Raw genomic sequence first — 21,829 nt, forward strand, 5'->3', positions numbered from 1 at the left:
ATTTTGCTCCTTAGGGTCAGCCCCTGCACAATGGCTCCTCCATTGTAGTCACAATCAGTACTCACATCCAATGAGCCTAAGGGTCAGTCCTTCCCATTGAGGTGCCAACAGCAATCAAGGCTCAATTACAACAGGGAGTCACACACAACCCACACAAGGGACACACCTGGAGCACCCAGCTCAGGTGATGAGGGAGACTGTGCCACTGGGCCCCACAGGACACCTACTGCATAAGATCACTCGACCAGGATTGGGAGACATAGCAGCTTTACCTAATACATAGAAACAAACACAGGGAGGCAGCCAAAATGAAGAGACAAAAAAAAAAAAATCCCAAATAAAAAACAACAAAACTCCAGAAAAAAGAGCTAAACAAAACATAGACAAACAAAATACAGGATTCAAAACATTGGTCGTAACGATGCTCAAGTGACTTCAGTGAGAAATTCAACAAAAAGATAGAAAACATAAAAAAGAACTAGTTAGAAATAAAGAACACAAAACCAGTAGATTGGATGAAGCAGAGGACTGAATCAGTGATTTGGAAGATAAGGCAGCACAAAATACCCAATCAGAACAGTAAGAAGAAAAAATTCCCCCCAAATGAGGATACTTTAAGGGACCTCTTCAACCATATCATGTGTACCAACATTCACTTCATAAAGGTATTGGAAGGGAAAGAGAGAGAGCAAGGAATTGAAAACATATTTGAAGAAATAATGATGAAAATCTTCTCTAACTTGGAGAAGAAAATAAACATAAAAGCCCAAGAAGCCCCAAGAGTTCCAAAGAAGATGAACCCAAAGTGGTTCACACCGAGACACATTATAATAAAATTGGCAATGGTTAAAGACAAAGAGAGAATCTTAAAAGCAGCAAGAGAAAAGCAGTTAATTAACTACAAGGAAGTTCCCATAAAACTGTCAGCTCATTTCTCAACAGACAGGATTGATGGGAAATATTCAAAGGGTTGAAAAGCAAGACCTACAACCAAGACTACTCTATCCAGCAAAGCTATCATTTAGAATTGAAGGACAGATAAATAGCTTCCCAGACAAGAAAAAGCTAAAGCTGTTTATCACCACCACACACACCAGTATTACATGAAATGCTAAAGGGACTTTTTTTAAGAAGGAAAAAAAAACATAAATATGAATAATAAAATGGCAATAAATATGTATCTATCAATAATCACTTTAAGTATAAATTGACTAAATACTCTAACAAAAAAAAACATAGGGCAGCTGAATGGATAATAAGAGAAACATAAATATGCTGTCTACAAGAATCCCACTTCAGCCCAAAAGACACACACAGACTGAAAGTAAAGAAATGGAAAAAGATATTTCATACAAATGGAAACAAACAGACAAAATTCTGGAGTAGCAATACTTATACAGACAAAATAGACTTTAAAACAAACTCTATAACAAAAGACAAAGAAAGATTCAACAGTTCCACCTCTGGATATTTATCTGAAGAAAGCAAAAATAGTCATTCAAAAACACACATGTGTTCATATGATCATTGCAGCATTATCTCCAATAGCCAAGATATGAAAGCAACCTGTGTCTATCGATAGATAAGTGGATGAAGAAGAAGTGGTACATATAGACAACGAAATATTATTTAGCCATAAAAAATGAAATATTGCCACCCTCGTTGGTGGAGCTCAGTAGATTTGAGTGCAGGTCTGCAAACCAAAGGGTCACCGGTTTAATTCCCAGTCAGGGCACATATCTGGGTTGTGTCACAGGTCCTTAGTAGGGGTTGTGCTAGAGGCAACCACGCATTGATATTTCTCTCTCTTTCTCCCTCCCTTCTTCCCTCCAAAAATAAATAAATAAAATATTAAAAAACTGAAATCTTGCCACTGCAATAACATGAATGGACCTAGAGGGCATTAGGTTAAGAAAAATAAGTCAGAGAGAAGACAAATACCATATAATTTCACATATATGTGGAGTCTAAAAAACAAAATAAATAAAACAGAAACAAACTCATAGATACAGAGTATATTATGACAGTTGCCAGATGGGCAGGAGGTAGAGGAGATGGGCCAAAAGGAGAAAGGGATTAAGAACTACCAATTGGTACTTGCAAAATAGTGATGGGGATGTAAACTACAACATAGGGAATATAGTCAATAATATTATAATTAACTATGTGTGGTATCAAATAGATACTAGATTTATGGGTATGATCACTTTGTAAGTTATACAAATGTCTAATCACTATGTTGGACAGATGAAACTAATATTATATGCCAACTGCAATTGAAAAATAAAATATATTTAAAAAATAAATAAAAACTGTACCAGGTTTTTACTCCTTTAACCAAGAAGAATACTTTAAGGAATATATAATAAAGGACTAACAAGCTTGTGCAAATTTGTAGTGATATAGATACATAGTTCATTGCAGACTTATCTATTATATGAAAATACAAACAGTGTACATGTCCAAAATGAAAAGTAGTTGTTTAAAAAATTATGGTAGATTAAACTACCATATGAATGATATGATGAAATACTATGTAGGCATTAGGATGATGTTTTAGAAGTATATGCAAAGTCATGAGACTATTATAAAAAGATGTTAAGTGAAAAATAAACACAAACATTTAAAAAATTATGTGTAGTTCAAACATTTTACTCAGAATAATAATTTTATGTAAATTGAAAGGTAAATCATCCTAATAATCCAATTTACAAAAGAAAATTCTTTTTTTTTATTTTTTTTATTTTTTTTATTGTTATGCAATTATAGTTGTATGCCTTTTCTCCCCATCCCTCTACCCCACCCCAGGTGAACCCACCTCCCTCCCCCCTCTCCACCCTCCCCCTTGGTTTTGTCCATGTGTCCTTTATAGTAGTTCCTGTAATACCCTCTTCCCACTATCCCCGCCCCCACCCCCCCACCCCCGCCCTGGCTATTGTTAGATTGTTCTTAACTTCAATGTCTCTGGTTATATTTTGTTTGCTTTTTTCTTCTATTGCTTATGTTCCAGTTAAAGGTGAGATCATATGGTACTTGTCCCTCACTTCCTGGCTTATTTCACTTAGCATAATGCTCTCCAGTTTCATCCATGCTGTTGCAAAGGGTATAAGCTCCTTCTTTCTCTCTGCTGCGTAGAATTCCATTGTGTAAATATACCATAGTTTTTGGATCCACTCATTTGCTGATGGGCACTTCGGTTGCTTCCAGTACTTGGCTATTGTAAATTGTGCTGCTATGAACATTGGGGTGCACAGATTCTTTTGGATTGGTGTTTCAGTGTTCTTAGGGTATAATCCCAGCAGCGGAATTACTGGGTCAAAGGGCAGTTCCATTTTTAGTTTTCTGAGGAAATTCCATATTGTTTTCCACAGTGGCCTCACCAGTCTGCATTCCCACCAACAGTGCACAAGGGTTCCCTTTTCTCCACATCCTCTCCAACATTTGTTTGTGGATTTGTTTATGTTGGCCATTCTGACTGGTGTGAGATGATACCTCATTGTGGTTTTAATTTGCATCTCTCTGATGGCTAGTGATGCTGAGCATCTTTTCATATGTCTCTGGGCCCTCTGTATGTCTTCCTTGGAGAAGTGTCTGTTCAAGTCCTTTGCCCATTTTTTAATTGGGTTGTTTGTCTTCCTGGAGTGGAGTCGAGTGAGTTCTTTATATATTTTGGAGATCAAACCTTTGCCCAAGATATGACTGGCAAATATATTTTCCCACATAATTGGTTCACTTTTCATTTAAATGCTGTTTTCTTTAACTATGCAGAAATTTTTTTAATTTGATGAGGACCCATTTCTTTATTCCTTCCTTTATTTCCCTTGTTTTAGAGGACATAGTGAAGATGTTGCTGGATGGACTGAGATTTTCCTACCCATGTTTTCCTCTAGGAATGTATTGTGTCACGACTTATATTCAAGTCTTTTCTCCACCTTGAATTTATTTTTGTGTGTGGCATAAGTTGGTGATTGAGTTTCATTTTTTTGCATGTAGCTGTCCAGATCTCCCAACACCATCTGTTCAAGAGGCTGTTTTTGCTCCATTTTATGTTCCTGCTTCCTTTGTCAAATATTAATTGACCATAGAGACTTGGGTTTATTTCTGGGTTCTCTGTTCTGTTCCATTTGTCCATGTGTCTGTTCTTATGCAAGTACCAGGCTGTTTTGATTACAGTGGCCTTGTAATACAGTTTGATATCAGGTATTGTGATCCCTCCTGCTTTGTTTTTCTTTCTCAAAATTGCTGCAGCTATTCGAGGTCGTTTATGGTTCCATATGAATTTCTGCAATGTTTGTTCTATATCTGTGAAATATGTCATGGGTACTCTAATAGGGATTGCATTGAATCTATTAATTGCTTTGGGTAGTATGGCCATTTTGATAATGTTGATTCTTCCAATCCATGAACATGGTACGTGCTTCCATTTTTTTGTATCTTCCTTAATTTCTTTCTTCAGTGTTGTGTAGTTTTCTGAGTACAGGTCTTTTACCTCCTTGGTTAGGTTTATTCCTAGGTACTTTATTTTTCTTGTTGCTATATCGAATGGGATTTTTTTCCTGATTTCTGTTTCTGCAGTTTCGTTGCTGGTGTAGAGGAATGCCTTTGATTTCTGGGTATTGACTCTGTATCCCGCTGTTTTGCCAAATTCATTTATTAGGTCGAGTAGTTTTTGAGTGGAGTCTATAGGGTTTTCCATGTACACTATCATGTCGTCTGCAAACAGTGACAGTTTCATTTCCTCCTTTCCAATTTGGATGCCTTTTATTGCTTTTTCTTGTCTGATTGCTGTGGCTAGGACTTCCAATACTATGTTGAATAAGAGTGGTGAGAGAGGCCATCCTTGTCTTGTTCCTGATCTTAGTGGGAAAGCTCTAAGTTTTTGTCCATTGAGTGTGACGTTGGCTGTAGGTCTCTCATATATGGCCTTAATTATGTTGAGGACTGCTCCCTTTATTCCCACTTTGCTGAGTGTTTTTATCAGAAATGGGTGCTGTATCTTATCAAATGCTTTTTCCGCATCTATTGATATGATCATGTGATTTTTGTCTTTGCTGTTGTTGATGTGATGTATTATGTTTATTGATTTGCGAATATTGTACCATCCTTGCATCCCTGGGATGAATCCCACTTGGTCATGGTGGATGATCTTTTTAATATATTGCTGGATGCGGTTTGCTAATATTTTGTTGAGAATTTTAGCGTCTATGTTCATCAGCGATATTGGCCTGAAGTTTTCTTTCTTCCTTGTGTCTTTATCTGGTTTTGGGATTAGGATGATGTTGGCTTCATAAAAAGAGTTTGGGAGTCTTCCATCAGTTTGGATTTTTTCGAATAGTCTGTGAAGGATAGGGGTTAGTTCTTCCTTAAATGCTTTGTAGAAATCTCCTGTGAAACCATCTGGTCCAGGGCTTTTGTGTGATGGGAGTTTCTTGATGACTGCTTCAATTTCCTTTGCTGATATTGGTCTGTTCAGGTTTTCTGCTTCTTCTTCATTCAGTTTTGGAAGATTATATTTTTCTAGAAATGTGTCCATTTCATCTAGGTTTTCAAATTTCTTAGCATACAGGTCTTTATAGTAATTTCTTACGATCCTTTGTATTTCTGTGGTATCAGTTGTAATCTCTCCACTTTCATTTCTAATTCTGTTTATTTGGATCCTCTCTCTTTTCTTTTTGATGAGCCTACTTAAAGGCTTGTCGATTTTGTTTATCTTTTCAAAGAACCAGCTCCTGGATTCATTGATCCTTACAATTGTGCTTTTAGTCTCTATGTCATTTAATTCTGCTCTGATCTTGGTTATTTCCTTCCTTCTGCTTGCTCTGGGCTGTCTTTGTTGTTGTTCCTCCAGTTCTTGTAGGCATAGGGTTAGGTTGTTTGTTTGAACTGTTTCTAACTTCTTAAGGTAGGCCTGTATTGCTATGAACTTCCCTCTCAGGACTGCCTTTGCTGTGTCCCATAGGTTTTGGGTTGTTGTGAGTTCGTTTTCATTTGTTTCCAGGAAGTTTTTGATTTCTTCCCTAATCTCGTTCTTTACCCATTCATTGTTTAATAGCATGCTATTCAGTCTCCATGCTTTTGAGTGTTTTGGGTTTTTACCCTTGGCGTTGGTTTCTAGTTTCAGACCCTTGTGGTCAGAGAAGATGCTTGATATGATTTCAATTTTCTTGAATTTGTTGAGGCTTGCTTTGTGTCCTATCACGTGGTCTATCTTTGAAAAAGTTCCATGGACACTTGAAAAGAACGTGTATTTTGCGTCTTTGGGATGAAAAGCTCTGTATATATCAGTTAAGTCCATTTCCTCTAAGGTATTGTTAAGTGACACAATATCTTTGTTGATCTTTTGTTTGGAAGACCTGTCCATTTTTGATAGTGGGGTGTTAAAATCCCCTACTATAACTGTGTTGCTGTCAATATCTTTCTTGAAATCCTCCAATATTTTCTTTATGTATTTGGGTGCTCCTATGTTGGGTGCATATATATTTACAATGTTTATGTCTTCTTGGTGGATTCTTCCTTTGAGTATTATGAAGTGACCTTCTGGGTCTCTCTTTATGGCCCTTCTTTGGAAGTCTATTTTGTGTGATATGAGTATTGCTACCCCTGCTTTTTTTTCCTGTCCGTTTGCTTGGAAAATTTGTTTCCAGCCCTTCACTTTCAGTCTGTGTAAGTCTTTTGTCCTGAGATGGGTCTCTTGTAGGCAGCATATGTGTGGGTCATGTTTTCTTATCCATTCAGCTGTTCTATGTCTTTTGATTGGAGCATTTAATCCATTTACGTTTAAGATTATTATCGATAGGTAGTTATTCATTGCCGTTATTTCCTACCTGTGTTCCTCTGTCTTTCTCTTTTCCTTCCTTTCCTTAAAGCAGTCCCTTTAGCATCTCTTGCAGAGCTGGTTTGATGGAGCTGTATTCTTTTAGACTTTTTTTGTCTGGGAAACTCTTTATTTGGTCTTCTATCTTGATTGAGAGCCTTGCTGGGTAAAGTAGTCTTGGTTGCAGGCCTCTGGTTCTCAGTACTTGGAATATTTTTTGCCATTCTCTTCTGGCTTGGAGCGTTTCCATTGAGAAGTCAGTTGCTAACCTTATTGGGGCTCCCTTATATGTTACTTCCTTCTTCTCCCTTGCTGCCTTTAAGATTCTCTCTTTGTCTTGGAAATTTGCCATTTTAATTATGATGTGTCTTGCAGTGGGTCTCTTTGGGTTCCTCTTGCTTGGGACTCTCTGTGTTTCCTGGATTTGGGTGACTTTTTCTCTCCTCAGATTAGGGAAATTTTCCATCATTACTTTTTCAAACAGGTTTTCTATCCCTTGCTCTTCTTCTTCTCCTTCTGGTATTCCTATTATACGGATATTGTTACGTTTCATGTTGTCCTGCATTTCCCTTATTGCCTCTTCATTCTTTCTGAGCCTCTTTTCCTTTTCTTGCTCCTTCTGGGTGTTTTTTTCTACTTTATCCTCCAGCTCGCTGATCCGATCCTCTGCTTCATCAAGTCTGCTTTTAATTCCTTCTACTGTGTTCTTCAATTCAGAAATTGTATTCTTCATTTCCGCTTGGCTCTTGTTGATATTTTCTATTTCCTTTTTCATGTTGATATAGTTTGCAGTGAGTTCATTGTAGTTTCCTTGTAGTTTCTGGTAGTTCTCTTTGATCTCAGAGAGCTCAGTGAGTTTCCTGATGACTATTGCTTTGAACTCAGTATCTGATGGTTGACTTGCCTCTTTTTCGGTTAGTATTCTTTCTGAGACTTCCTCCTTTCCTTTCATTTGGGAATTGTTTCTTTGTCTTCCCATTGTTTGTGAGGCTCTTCTTGTTGGTCTCTGCGTCTTAAATTGCTTTGTTCTGACTCCCTGGATTTATGATATGAACTTCTATGGTAGAATGCCAATGGGATTCGGTGGTGCTGTCTCCTTACTCTCCTGTGCTCACTGGTCTTGAGCTGACGTTTATGTGTTTAACACGGTCTAACTCTAGTCTTTTCAGCACTCCAGGTTTTGTTGTCTCACCTGTGGGAAAAAGAGAAAGGGGGGGCGAAAGAAAAGAAAAAAAACACACACACACACACACACACGAAACAAACCAAAACAAAGATGGGAAGGAGGGAAAAAGGAAATAGGAAAGGAGGAAAGGAAGGAAGGAGGGAAGAAGGAATAAAGAAAGATCGGAGGCAAGATAAGAAGGAATTTTAGAAAAAATTAAAACATAGAAATAGATAAAAGAAGGCAGGAAGAAGACATAAAAATGGTAAAGGATGGGAGGAAGAAGGAATGAAAAAAAAGAAAAAAAGAGAGAGGAAGAAGGAATTCAGGGGGAAAGGAAAAAAAAGAAAAAGGATAAAAAAAAAAAATCTTCTGTTGGCTTTAAACCGGTCAGGTTATTTCTGCTGGTGTCCTGTCTGTGCAACGGGAGGGGGTGGTTGGAAGGATTGGTTTCACTTTTCTCTCTTCCTGGGTCACACTCTTCGCTGTTTTGTAGGTGTGGTCCCTGGCAGTCAATCAGTCCGTTGATCAGCCAATCCAGCCGATTTGGCTTGTGACACGTGCGCGCGCAGCAGGGGAATCCAGCCGCTTTGGGTTGTGACGCTATTTTGTGCCCTGAGCGCACAGCCGGCGGACCAATCGAGCCGCCAGGGCTTGGAACGCTGGCGCGCAGGTGGCGGATTCAGCCGCCTTGGGGTTAGGACACTCGCCAGCAGCTTTGTATTTGGAAAACAGGCACCCAGCTGGCCCTGTGCTTGGTGAGCGCGCGCAGCCCGCTGAGCCACAGGCTCTGTGCTTGGGGGCCCGATCCAGCCGCCCTGGGCTTGAGTCTCTCGGGCGGGCGGGGCCGCCCTGGGACTCAATCACGCGGCACTCGGTTCTGAGGTTTTGGGCCTGTGGGTGGAGCAGCTAGTCTCTGCTCCAAATTATCTCGGAGGTTTGAGGTGTGGGCGCCCCTCCGGGGTTTCAAGTGTGGGTCCCATTGGCTAATCTGCTCACGCGCGCGACCGGACCTCGGGTGAGCGTAGCAGTCCAGGGGTGGAGGGGGAGGGGCGCCAGGGGCCTCGGCTACTACCGAGAGTTCTCTAATTAGCCCCTGAGTGTCTCTATTTTCTTTTTCTTTTTGAGAAATTCCTCCTTTTCAAGCCCCCCTGGTCTAATCAAGCACCTGGCTGCTCACAGCGCAGCCTGGCCCTCTCCCAGGACTCCTGCAGCAGCCCCTGCGCCAGGGCTGGCGCCTCTGCCGCCCTTGTACCGCGCGGTCCTGGGTCCCGTGGACCTTATTGTCCTTCAGCACTCTTCTTACCGTCAGATCTTTCAGTGTCCTCTATCTTTGGTCTCTGATCTTCATATATGCTGGAATACTGTTGGCTGTTCGCTCTGCTCCTCAGATCAGCTAGGTATTTCCCTGGCGTTGAGGGGAAGTGGACTCCGCTCCCACCTATGTTGCCGCCATCTTCCGAAGTCCCAAAAGAAAATTCTTCATTTCTAATTTAATATGAGTAAGGAAAGTTACAAGTGATGTACAAAAAATATACAAATTATAAATTAGAGGTACCTCTTGGCAGTGGGATTAAACTTGCTCTTTACTTATATCTGTTTACATTTTAAATAATAAGCAGAAAAGTGAAAAAGCTATTTCAAATTAGGGGGAATCTAAATGTAGGAGGCTACAATTATATTTAAAATTATGACTTTTCATCTAAATTTTACAAACTGTAAATTTAATTTACACACTATATTAGAAAATCCACTTTCTTTAAAGAAAACCCAAATCTCATATCTGATCAGCCATGTTATTTTTTAGCTTTGATTCTGAACAACTGGTGTCTTCTTATTAAAGCCTAATTCCCTCTTGAAAGGGAATGTAGTAAATGCTGAGAGGTGCAAAAAGATGCCCTGTAGGTTATAACTGCAGGTCACATGAATATCACAACAATAGTGCTAAGATTCAAAGGCAACTGTTTTGAAGACAAAAATGCTTATTTGGACACATGATATAAGGTGTGAGGTAAGGAAAAAACTTTTAAAAAGGCATGTAAGTGAACACATAGAAAGATATGGTTATCCCCCTTTTACCATAAGTTTGTTAAGTTTGTTTTTAAATTATAATTGGTATGCAATATTAGTTTTAGGTGTACAACATAATAATTCGAAATGTACATATTTTACTATGTGACTACTACATGAAGTCTAATAACCATCTGTCACTATGCAAAGTGACTATTTTCTCCTGTACATTTTCACTCATCCGTCTACTCCCTTCACCTCTGGCAACAATCCATTTCTTCTTGGTTTGAGTCTGTTTTTGTTTTGTTCATTTTGATTTTAAAGTATTCTACATATTAGTGAAAACATGCAGTATTTGTCTTTGTCTGACTTATTTCACTTAGGATAATACCCTCTAGGTCCACCCATGTTGTGGCAATTGGCAAGATTTCATTCTTTTTGGGGGGCTGAGTAATATTCCTTTGTATCACCTCTTCTTTATCCATTTATCTATGAATAGACTTTAAAGTTGTGTTCATATCTGGCTATGGTAAATAATGCTGCAGTGAACATAGGGGTGCATATATCTTTTCACATTAGTATTTTTGTTTTCTTTAAAGAAATACACAGAAGTAGAATTGTTGAGTCATATGGTAGATCTGTTTTAAAGAATCTCATTACTGTTTTCCATAATGGCTGCAATTTACAGTCCCTTTCCCCTTTTTTCCATACCCTTGTCAACATTTGTTTGTTGAATTTTTCATAATAATCATGCTGAGTGGTGTGTGGTAGTATGCAACTGTGGTTTTAATTTGAATTTCCCTGATAATTAGTGCCTGTTGTCCATCTGTATGTTTTCTTGGAGAAACGTCTCAATGTGCTCTGCATATTTTTTGATTGTTCATTTTTTGTTACTAATGTATATGTGTTCCTTATATATTTTGGATATCAACTCCTTATCATAATATCATTTGTAATATAGTCTGTCATTAATTAGGTTGCCTTTTCATTTTGTTGATAATTGTTTTCACTGTACAGAAGCTATATAGTTTTATGAAGTGCCATTTTTTATTTTTGCATTTGTTTCCCTTACTTAAAGGGACATATCCAAAAAAATTACTAAGACTGATGTTAAACAGTTTGCTACCTATGCTTCCTTCTAGAAGTTTTATAGTTTTAAGCCTTACATTTAAACCTTTAATCTATTTTGAGTTCATTTTTGTATATGATGCAAATGTTGGTACATTTTCATTTTTTTGCATGTATTTTTCCCATTTTCCCAAACCACTTGTTGAAGTATTGTTATTTCTCCATTGTGTACCCTTGTCTTCATAGACTAATTGACCATATACGGGAAATTTTATTCTGGGCTCTCTATTCTGTTCCACTGATGGATGTGTTTGTTTTTGTGTCAGTACCATGCTGTTTTGGTTATATAGCTTTGTAGAATTGTTTGATATCAAGGAGCATAATGCTTCCACCTTTGCTCTTCTTTCTCAAGATTGCTTTGGCTTTTTGTAATCTTTTGTGGTTTCATATAAATTTTAGAATTATTCATTCTGGTTTTGAGAAGAATGCCATTGGTATTTTAATAAGGATTGCATTGAATCTGTAGATTGCTTTGGATAGTATGGTCATTTCAGGTCCTTCCAATCCATGAGAATGATATATCCTCCCACTTATTTGTGTTCTCTTCAATTTATTTCTTTAGTGTCTTATTGATTTTAGACTACAGGTCTTTCACCTCCTTGGTTAAATTCATTTCTAGGTATTTTATTCTTGTGATGAAATTGTAAGTGGGATTGTTTTCTTAATTTCACTTTTGTATTATTATAGAGGTGCAATGGATTTCTATATGTTAATTTTGTATCCTGCTACATTGCTGAATTTATTAATTCTATCAGTTTTCTTGATGAATTTTCTATATAAAATATCATGTTATTTGGAAATAGTGAAAATTTCACTTCCTCCTTTCCAAATTGGATAATAGTGGTGAGAGTGGGCAACCATTACTTGCTCGTGATTTAGAGAAATAGCTTTCAGCTTTACAACATTAAGTATGATGTTATATGTAGGCTTGGCATATATAGCCTTTATCATTGAGGTAAGTTTCTTATATATTCACTTTGTTGAGGGTTTTTATCATAACTTGATGTTGAATTTGTCAAAAATTTTTTTGCGCCCATTGAGGTATTAATGTGACTTGTTCCCTTGGTTTTGTTGATGTAATGTATCACATTAATTGTTTTGCAAATATTAAATCCTCCTTGCATCCTCATATAAATTTCACATAATCATGGTATATAATCTTTTATTGTATAATTGAATTTGAGTTGCTAGTATTTTGCTGAGAGTTTTTGCACCTATATACACCAGGGATATTGACTTGTAGTTCTCTCTCTTTCTCTTTTTCTGTAGTGACTTTGCCTGGCTTTAGTATCAGGGTAATCCTGACCTCGTGGAATAATTTTGAAATCATCTCTTACTCTATAACTTTTGGAATAATTTGAAAAGAAAAGGTATTAATTTTTTTCTAAGTGTTTTATAGAATTCAACTGTGAAGATGTCTGGTCCTGGGATTTTGTTCATTGGTTTGCTTTTAAAATTTATTTATTTGTTTACTTTTTAAAATATTTTTTATTTTTCAATTACAGATGACAAATATTAACATATTAGTTCCAGATGTACACCTCAGTGATTACACACTATGTAACTTGGAAAGTGATCATCATGATAAATCTTGTACCCACTTGATACCATACATAGTTTTTAAAATATGATTGACTATATTCCCTATGCTGTACCTTACCTCCCCATGGTTATTTTGTAACAACCAATTTATACTTCTTTAATCCATTCACTTTTAAAAATATATTTTATTGATTATACTATTAGAGTTGTCACATTTCCCCCCCCTTTATTCCCCTCCGCTCTGCATACCCTCTCCCACCCACATTCCCCACTCCCCTTACTTCATGTCCATAGGTTGTACATATAGATTCTTTGATTTCCACATATTATTAACCTCCCCTGTCTATTTTCTACCTACCATTTATACTACTTATTCCCATACCTTTTCCCCCATGCCCCCCCATTCCCTGCTGATAAGCATCCACATGATCTCCATTTCTGTGATTCTTTTCCTGTTCTAGTTGTTTGCTTAGTTTGTTTTGGGGTTTTTTTCTTTAGGTTCAGTTGCTGATAGTTGTGAGTTTGTTGTCATTTTACTGTTCATATATTTGATCTTCTCCATTTTCTTAGATTAGTCCCTTTAACATTTCATATAATAAGTGCTTGGTGATGATGAACTCCTTTAACTTGACCTTACCTGGGAAGCACTTTATTTGCCCTTCCATTCTAAATGATAGCTTTGCTGGGTAGAGTAATCTTGGATGTAGGTCCTTGCCTTTCTGACTTGGAATACTTCTTTCCAGCCCCTTCTTGCCTGCAAGGTTTCTTTTGAGAAATCAGCTCATAATTTTATGGGAACTCCTTTGTAGGTAACTGTCACATTTTCGCCTGCTGCTTTTAAGATTCTCTCCTTATCTTTGATCTTGGGTAATGTAATTATGATGTGCCTTGTTGTATGCTTAGGGTCCAACTTCTATGAGACTCTCTGAGCTTTCTGGACTTTCTGGAAGTCTGTTTCCTTCACCAGATTGGGGGATTTCTCCTTCATTATTTTTTCAAATGAGTTTTCAATTTCTTACTCTTTCTTTTCTTCTGGCACCCCTATGATTTGGAGCTGGAATGTTTAAAGTTGTCCCAAGGGTTCCTAAGCCTCTCCTCATTTTTCTGAGTTCTTGTTTCTTCATTGTGTTCATAATTCTTTGTATTTCTGTGATATTAACTGTAATCTGTCCTCTTTCATTTCTGATTTTATTTTGATTCTCTTTTTTCTTGATAACTCTTGCTATAAGTTTGCCAATTTTATTTATTCTTTCAAAGAACCACCTCTTAGTTTCATTGACTTTTCCTTTATTTTATTTTCTCTATATTTTTAGTTTCTATTTTCTTTATTTAACCTTGATTTTTAGTATTTCTTTTCTTCTTCTTTCTTGGATTTGTTTGTTATTCTTTTAATCATTTCTTTAGATGTGAAGTTAGATTGTTTATTTGGGTTTTTTTTTCCTGTTTCTTCAAGGAAGAAATTCCATGAATTTCCCTCCTTGAACTGCTTTTGCAGAATCCCATATATTTTATTTTTGTAATTTTTCTTTTCTGAAATGTATAATAGGTCTTTATTTATTTATTTATTGTTCTTTTGTTATTCTTTTTGTTAATTGTCATTCAATTACAGTTGTCCCAATTTTCCATGTGGTTTATGGTTCCATATAAATTTTTGAAATATTTGTTCTATATCTGTGAAATAGGTCACTGTTTTTTTGATAGGGTTTGCATTGAATCTATTGATTTCTCTGGGTGGTATGGACATTTTAATGATATTAAGTCTTCCAATCCATGAACAGGGTATATCCTTCCATTTATTTGTGTCTCCCTTAATTTATTTTCAGTGGTCTGTAGTTTTCTGAGTACAGGTCTTTTACCTCCTTAGTTAAGTTTATTCCTAGGTACTTTATTTTTCTTGTTGTTATATAGCAAAAGGGATTTTTTTCCTGATTTCTATTTCTGATATTTCAATGTTGGTGTTTGAAAATGTGTTTGAGTTCTGAATATTGACTTTGTATCCTGCTCTTTTGCCAAATTCATTTATTAGGTTTAGTAGTATTTTGGTGGAATCTATGGAGTTTTTTATATACACTATCATGTCATCTATAAAAAATTGACAGTTTTAGCCATTATTATATGAAATGTTAAAGGGACTTATCTAAGAAAAAGAAGATAAAAAATATGAACAGTAAAAATGACAGCAAGCTCACAGTTATTAACGACCACACCTAAAACAAAAACAAGAGCAAACTAGGCAAACAACTAGAACAGGAACAGAACCATAGAGATGGAGATCACATGGAAGGTTGTCAATAGGGGAGTGGGAGAGGGAGAAGCGGGGAAAGGTACAGAGAATAAGTAGCATAGATGATAGGTGGAAAATAGACAGGGGGAGGGTAAGACTAGTGTAGGAAATGTAGAAGCCAAAGAACTTATAAGTATGACCCATGGACATGAACTATAGGGGGGAATGTGGGAGGGAGGGGGTGGGCAGGATGGAGTGGAGTGGGGGGGGAAATGGGACAACTGTAATAGCATAATTAATAAATATATTAAAATATTGACAGTTTTATTTCCTTCTTTCCAATTTGGATGTCTTTTATTTCTCTTTCTCATCTGATTGCTGTGGCTAAAATTTCCAATACTATGTTGAATAGAACTGGTAAAAGTGGACAACCTTGTCTTGCTCCTGATCTTTGTGGGAAAGCTTTTTGTTTTTCCCATTGAGTATGATGTTGGGTATAGGTTTCTCATATATGTCCTTTACTCTGTTGAGGTATTCTCTCTCTATTCCCACTTTGCTGAGTGTTTTTATCATAAATGGTTGCTATATCTTATCAAATGCTTTTTCAGCCTTTATTGATACAATCTTGTGATTTTTGTCTTTCCCTTTGTTTATGTGATGTATTACATTTATTGATTCGTGATTATTGTACCATCTTTACATCCCTGGGATGAATCTGACTTGATCACAGTATATAATCTTTTCAATCTATTGCTGGATCCAGTTTGCCAATACTTTATTTAGAATATTAGCATCTATGTTCATCAGCAATATTGGCTTGCAGTTTTCTTTCTTTGTTGTGTCTTTAGCTGGCTTGGGAATTAGGATAATAATGGCCTCATAAAATGAGTTTGGGAGTATTCCATCTGGAATTTTTTTTGAAAAGATTGATTAAGATATGAGTTAGCTCTTCCCTAAATGTTTGGTAAAATTTACCTGTGTAGCTGTCCAGTCCAGCGCTTTTGTGTGCCCAAAGTTGTTTTTTTTTTTTTAACTGCTTCAATTTCATTAGGTTTCATCGGTCTATTCAGCTTTCTGCTTCTTCTTGATTAACTTTTGGAAGATTATGTGTTTCTAGAAATTTGTCCATTTTGCCCAGGTTTTCAAATTTCTTCACATACAACTGTTTGTAGTAATTTCTGACAATCCATTATATTTCTTCAGTATTGGTTTAAATTTCTCCTCTTTTGTTTCTGATATTATTTGTTTGGGTCATCTCTGTTTTTTCTTGATGAGTCTGCTTAAAGCCTTGTCCATTTTGTTTATCTTTTGAAAGAACCATCTCCTGAATTTATTTATTCTTTGAATTGTTCTTTTAGTTTCTATGTAATTTAATTCTGCTCTGATCTTGATATTTCCTTCCTTCTACTTACTCTGAGCTTTGTTTGTTGTTGTTCCTCTAGTTCTTGTAGAGTAGGGTTAGGTTGTTTATTTGAAACTTTTTCAGGTAGGCCTGTATCACTATGAACTTCCCTCTCGGGACTGCTTTCATTGTGTGCCATAGGTTTTGGGCTGTTATGTATTCATTTTCATTTGCTTCCATTAACTTTTGATTTATTCCTTGATTTCATTATTAATCCATTCATTGTTAAATAGCATGCTATTCAGTCTCCATGAATTTGAATGTTTTGAGGTTTTTTTTTTTGTTAAGGTTGGTTACTAGTTTCAAGCCATTGTGATCTGAGAATATGCTTGATATGATTTCAATTTTCTTGAATTTGTTGAGGTTAGTTTTGTGTCCTGCCATGTGGTCTATCTTTGAAAATGTTCCATGTGCATTTGAAAAGAATGTGTATTTTGCTTCTTTGGGATGAAAGGCTCTCTATATATCAGTTAAGTCCATTTCATCTAGAGTGTCACTGGGTGCCACAATGTCCTTGTTGATTCTTTGTCTGGAAGATCTATCCATTGTTGGTAATGGGGTGTTAAAATCCCATACTATAACTGTTGATGTCTACACTTTTTTAAAGTCCTCCGAGATTTTCCTTATATACTTGCGTGCTCCTATGTTGAGTGCATATACGTTTACAATGGTTATATCATCTTGATTGATGCTTCCCTTAATTATTATCATGTGCCCTCTGTCTCTTTTTATGGGCTTTGTTTTGAAATCTATTTTGTCTGATACAAGTATTACTACCCTGGCTTTTTAAATGTCCATTTGGTTGGAATAATTTTTTCCATCCCTTCACTTTGAGTCTGTGTTGATCTTTTGTTCTTCAGTGAGTCTCTTGTAGACAGCATACATGTGGGTCCTATTTCTTTTTTCCATTTAGCCATCCTAATGTCGTTTGATTGGAGCATTAATCCATTTACATTTAAGGTTATTAATGATAAGTATTTATTCATTGCCATTTTCCCCATACCTTTGTTTCTCTCTCTCTCTGTGTCTCTCTTTCTCTTCTTTTTATAGCAGTCTGTTTAGTGTCCCTTGCAGTGGTGGCTTAGTGGTAACATACACTTTCAACCGTTTTTTTTTGTCTGGGAAGCTCTTTATTTCACCATCTATTTTAAATGAGAGCCTTGCTGGATAGAGTAGTCTTTGTTGTAGGTCATTGTTTTTCATTATATGGAATATTTCTTGCCAATCCCTCGTGGCTTGTAGTGTTTCTGTTGAAAATCAGCTTATTGCCTTATTGGAGCTCCCTTGTATATGACTTGCTGTTTCTCCCTTGCTGCCTTTAAGATTCTCTTTTTGTCTCTAACATTTGGCATTTTAATTATGTTGTGTCTTGGTGTAGCTCTTTTGTGTTCATCTTGATTGGGACCCTCTGTGCTTCCTGAACTTGCATGTCGTTTCCCATCACCATGTTAGTCAAGTTTTTTGTCATTATTTTTCCAGACACATTTTCTGTTCATTGCTCCTTTTCTTCTCCTTCTGATATTCCAATGATGTGAATGTTGTTATGTTTCATGTTGTCCTGAAGTTGCCTTAAACTATCCTCATTCTTTTTGAGTCTTTTTTTATTTTGTTCTGCCAGGGCATTTCTTTTTACCTTGTTTTCCAGCTTGCTGATTCAGTTGTCTGCTTCATCCAGCCTACTTTTAATTCCATTTAGTGTATTATTAACTTCAGATATTGTATTCTTAATTACTTCCTGATTTTTGTTCATAGTTTCTATTTCCTTTTTCATGCTGCTGTATTTCCTATTTAGTCCCCTATAGTTGTCATTGAGTCCCTTGAGCATCCTCATAACGTTTTTTTTTGAAATCTATATCTGATAGATTGCTTCTCTCAGTTTTGTTTTGCTCTTTTTTAGGGGATTCCTCCATTCCTTCTGATTGGGGGTTCTTTCTTTGTTTCCCCTTTTTCAGTGACTCTTTTTGTTTGTTTCTGCATCTCAAGATGCCCTGCTTTGCCTACTTGTCTTCATGGGGTGAACTTCTGTGGTAGGAGTTGTATGGCAGTCAGTGATGCAGTCTCTTTGATTTCCTGATCTGGATGCTTTCAGGCTGCCCTTTATTAAGTTTGTGTGGTCTCTTTTGTTGTACTTGGGCTTTGCTTGTTGGTAGCTCATTTGTCAGTGAGTTTTCCCCTCAAGCTGGCTGACTGGTGGTCACAATTCCCAGTATGTCTTGTATGCTGTTGTACAGGTGTTTCTTAACAAAGCAAAATTACCAGAAAACTGAACCCACACCAGCAAAATAAAATAAAATAAAACTTCTACCACTTTAGTAATATCCACAGCAATTGGACAAATATTAAGAAATGTGGAGCTTAAGAATATTAAAAGATAGGAAAAAGGGAATATGAGATGAATAAAAGAGAGAAAATAATTTTGATTAGAAAGAGTGCAGAGAAATAATAAGAGTATGGGATAGAAATGAGGCAAAGAAAGGCAAGAATAAAATTTAAAATGTAAGTAAAACAGGGTAGGATAATGCTAAAAGTGGAGTAAGAAAAGGGAAAAGTATACTATGAGGTTTGAAGTAAAATTAGTGTTATTGAACCAACAGGAACAAAATTGCAGAAAAGTCACAGCAAGGTCAATAACAATGTCAAGTGAGTGAAGATCAATAAAGGTGGAAAGGGAATAAGAATATGATACAAAAGAGAAAAATGAATATGAGATGTCTACAGTAAATAAAAATGATTTTGAGAGGATATGGGAGGAAAACTAATAAGAGTAAGAAATAGAACCGAGGCAAAGAAAAGGAAAATAAATTAAAATAAAATTTCTAACTCAACTCATCAAGTGCAGGGGGAATGCAAAATGGAGTAAGACCAAGGGAGAGTATCCTATGGGCTTTGAGGTACAAATAGTGAACAAATAGGAATACTGTTGGAGAAGTACAGCAGTAACCCTTATTTCCTCATCCAACTGGCCACAATTTATAGAGGTGGAAAGGAAATAAGATTATTATAAGAGGGGAGAAAAGCCTGGCTGGTGGATTGAGTGAGGGCCTGTGAACCAAAGGGTTGCTGGTTCAATTCCCGGTCGGGGCACATGTCTGGGTTGGGGCAAGGACCTCAGTGGGGGATGAGTGAGAGGCAACAACACATTGATGTTTCTCTCCCTCTCTTTCTCCTTCCTTTCCCCTCTCTCTAAAAGTAATTAAAATCTTTAAAACATGTATTTAAAAAAAAAGAGGGGGTGGGAAGAATGTGAGCTGACCTAAGGAAGGAAGAATGCTTTTCAAAGATAGATGGAAGAGAAATAGTAAGAGTAAGGAATAAGAACGTGGCATAGCATGGGAGAAAATAGAGTTCACATCAACAATAAGAAAATTCAGGAAGAAGGCAAGATGAAGTAAGACCAGGGAAAGGTGCTATTTGGGATTTGAAATAACAATAATATGAAAAATATATAATCTGAAAAAAAAAGACCAAGAGTAGTGAGTTAGTTGGAATAGAATTGAAGCAAAAGAAGAAATACTAAAAAGCTATGTGAAAGGAAAAAAAAGAAGAAAAAACAGACAAGTTCTCAGGAAGAGTGAGGTGAAATTCATCTCAGCTATTGTTCACATTTTGACTTCTTTCTGGATCTATTTTTCTTTTAGCTCAAGGTCCCATGGTGGGCGGCCAACTTCTGGCAACACTGCCTGTATCTCCTTCACCTGCCTCTAAAGGGAGCTTCTGTTGCAGTTGAGAGGATGGTGCCTCTGTGTCTCCCCTGGAAGGCATTGTTCAGTCTTCTGGGAAAATTGTAGGTGTGTTACCCCTGCCCCTATACCTCCTGTCTTATTCTGTCCCAGTTTATTTCCAATAATGTATAGTTTCTGATTAAATAGCTCTGTTTCACAGAGGGCACAATGTGTGTAAGAGTGCCAGCTCTCTCTTGCTTGGTGTAGATGACAGCCCTGTGTGCAAGCTGTGGCTGGGTGGTGCCCTGAAACCCCCGTGTTGCACAACTCTCTGAACTCTGCTTTATGGTCTCAGTGAAATAGGGCCTTGGACCCCATGTACTTTGTCTCCCTGTGAGGAGTTCAAAACGTGCCCTTTCAGGTTTTTCTCTTGGTGTTTCTCCTGCAGAGGAAAAACCACCTGCAGAGTTGTTAAGTCTGCCTGGCCGGTTTTGCAGATCTTCCACCAGCTCCTGCAGGAAGTGGGGGCTGGTCCCAACATTCCCTTCCAGGTGGTTCTGCAAAGAAAGGGGACTCAGTCTGGCTTTGAATAATCTTAGGTGCACAGTTCCCTGCCCACTGCCCTCACAGTGCTCTGCAGCCCATACTCTCCACTCTGTGTAGCTGCACCTGGCTGAGATCGAGAAATCACCTCCCTTTGCACCTTTTTCATCAATGTGTCCAGCTGTACTGAGTGGGAGTAAATTGTACTTACAACCCTTTTTCATTGTTGACAGGGCAGCTGTGCATGGGGGATCCTTTCCCAGCATATCTCAACTCCCCTTTTAAAAAAGTCTCTCTGGGTAGTCCACTGCAGTTCTGAGTCAAAGTCTGGATATCCCTGCACACCTCCTCTCCAAAAAGTCAAGAGTCAAATATTTTACAAGATGGCAGCAAGATAGGTGGGAGCAGAGTCCTCTTCCCCCTGCACGTGGGTGAAACACCTACCCAATCTACTGAGGAACAAAGCGATCAGCCAACAGTACCCCAGCGTTTATGAAGATTGGAGACCAAAAAGTATAGAGGACACTGAAAAAACAGACGGTAAGGGGATTGTTTTAGGAAAAAAAGGTCCCTAGGACCAGTGAGGGGACCAGGGCAACTGCAGCCCCAGGCCTGTGCCTGCCAGGCCTGCCCCAGGACTCCTGGGAGATAGCCGGGTTAATGGCTCCCTCCCCTGCCAAACAAGGCTTGAGCAGCACCAAGAGAGACCTGCTTGTCTGAAGTCGCAGGGAGGGGAATAAGGACAAAGTGGTAAACACAGGGAGACGGTGGGCACCAGAAGGGGAGAGTTGAGAGTTGGGCTGTGTGGGGCCCTGACCTGGACAGTCCTCAGTCTAGCTGGAGAGGTGGGCTGTGTGAGAGGACAGGCCCTTCATTGTATGCAGCAGCAGGATTGAGCAGGAGGATTTTCTCAAAAGGACACTGAGGGGCACTTTGGGGAAGTCTTCTACAGCAATAGCTGTAGTCTCCTTTCCATATGGCTGTCCAGCGTTCCCTCAGAGGTGCATCGAACCCACATCTGAAGCACCGGTGAGAGTGAGCACCTTGGAGGGACTATGGGCACACCTCCAAGGCATCAGGGAGAGTACACAACTTAGAGGGACCTAAGACCACATGCACCAGGGAGACTGCGCATCACAGAAGGCCCCACGCTCACACCCATAGCCAGGAAGAGGGTGGGTGACTGAACCAGTGGGTCTGGGGGCTGCCAGACTGCTGGTCTGCTGGTCTATGCCCCCTGAATTGGCTGCAGCCAAAAAGCCCAGCAAAACTGACTTGTCCAGTTTGAAGCCCGTACTTATTTTCTCCCCCCGCCCTCTCTTTCTTAAAAGTAATTCTT

The 21,829-nt window shown here is 37.9% G+C and overlaps 1 long non-coding RNA gene across 3 annotated transcripts in view; it reads left to right on the plus strand.

The window, feature by feature from the left end:
* Positions 1-20,952, plus strand: part of LOC139441103 (uncharacterized) — a 302,417-nt gene extending 281,465 nt beyond the window's left edge. For 2 of the 3 annotated variants that reach the window (XR_011651517.1, XR_011651514.1), the window contains 2 exons: positions 19,924-20,073; positions 20,724-20,952. This is a non-coding gene — a long non-coding RNA (uncharacterized lncRNA). The remainder of the gene's footprint in view (positions 1-19,923; positions 20,074-20,723) is intronic. The other variant, XR_011651516.1, reaches the window with a different exon arrangement.
* Positions 20,953-21,829: the final 877 nt, after the last annotated feature.

Source organism: Desmodus rotundus, chromosome 8 (assembly GCF_022682495.2).
Source record: "Desmodus rotundus isolate HL8 chromosome 8, HLdesRot8A.1, whole genome shotgun sequence".
Lineage (NCBI taxonomy): Eukaryota > Metazoa > Chordata > Mammalia > Chiroptera > Phyllostomidae > Desmodus > Desmodus rotundus.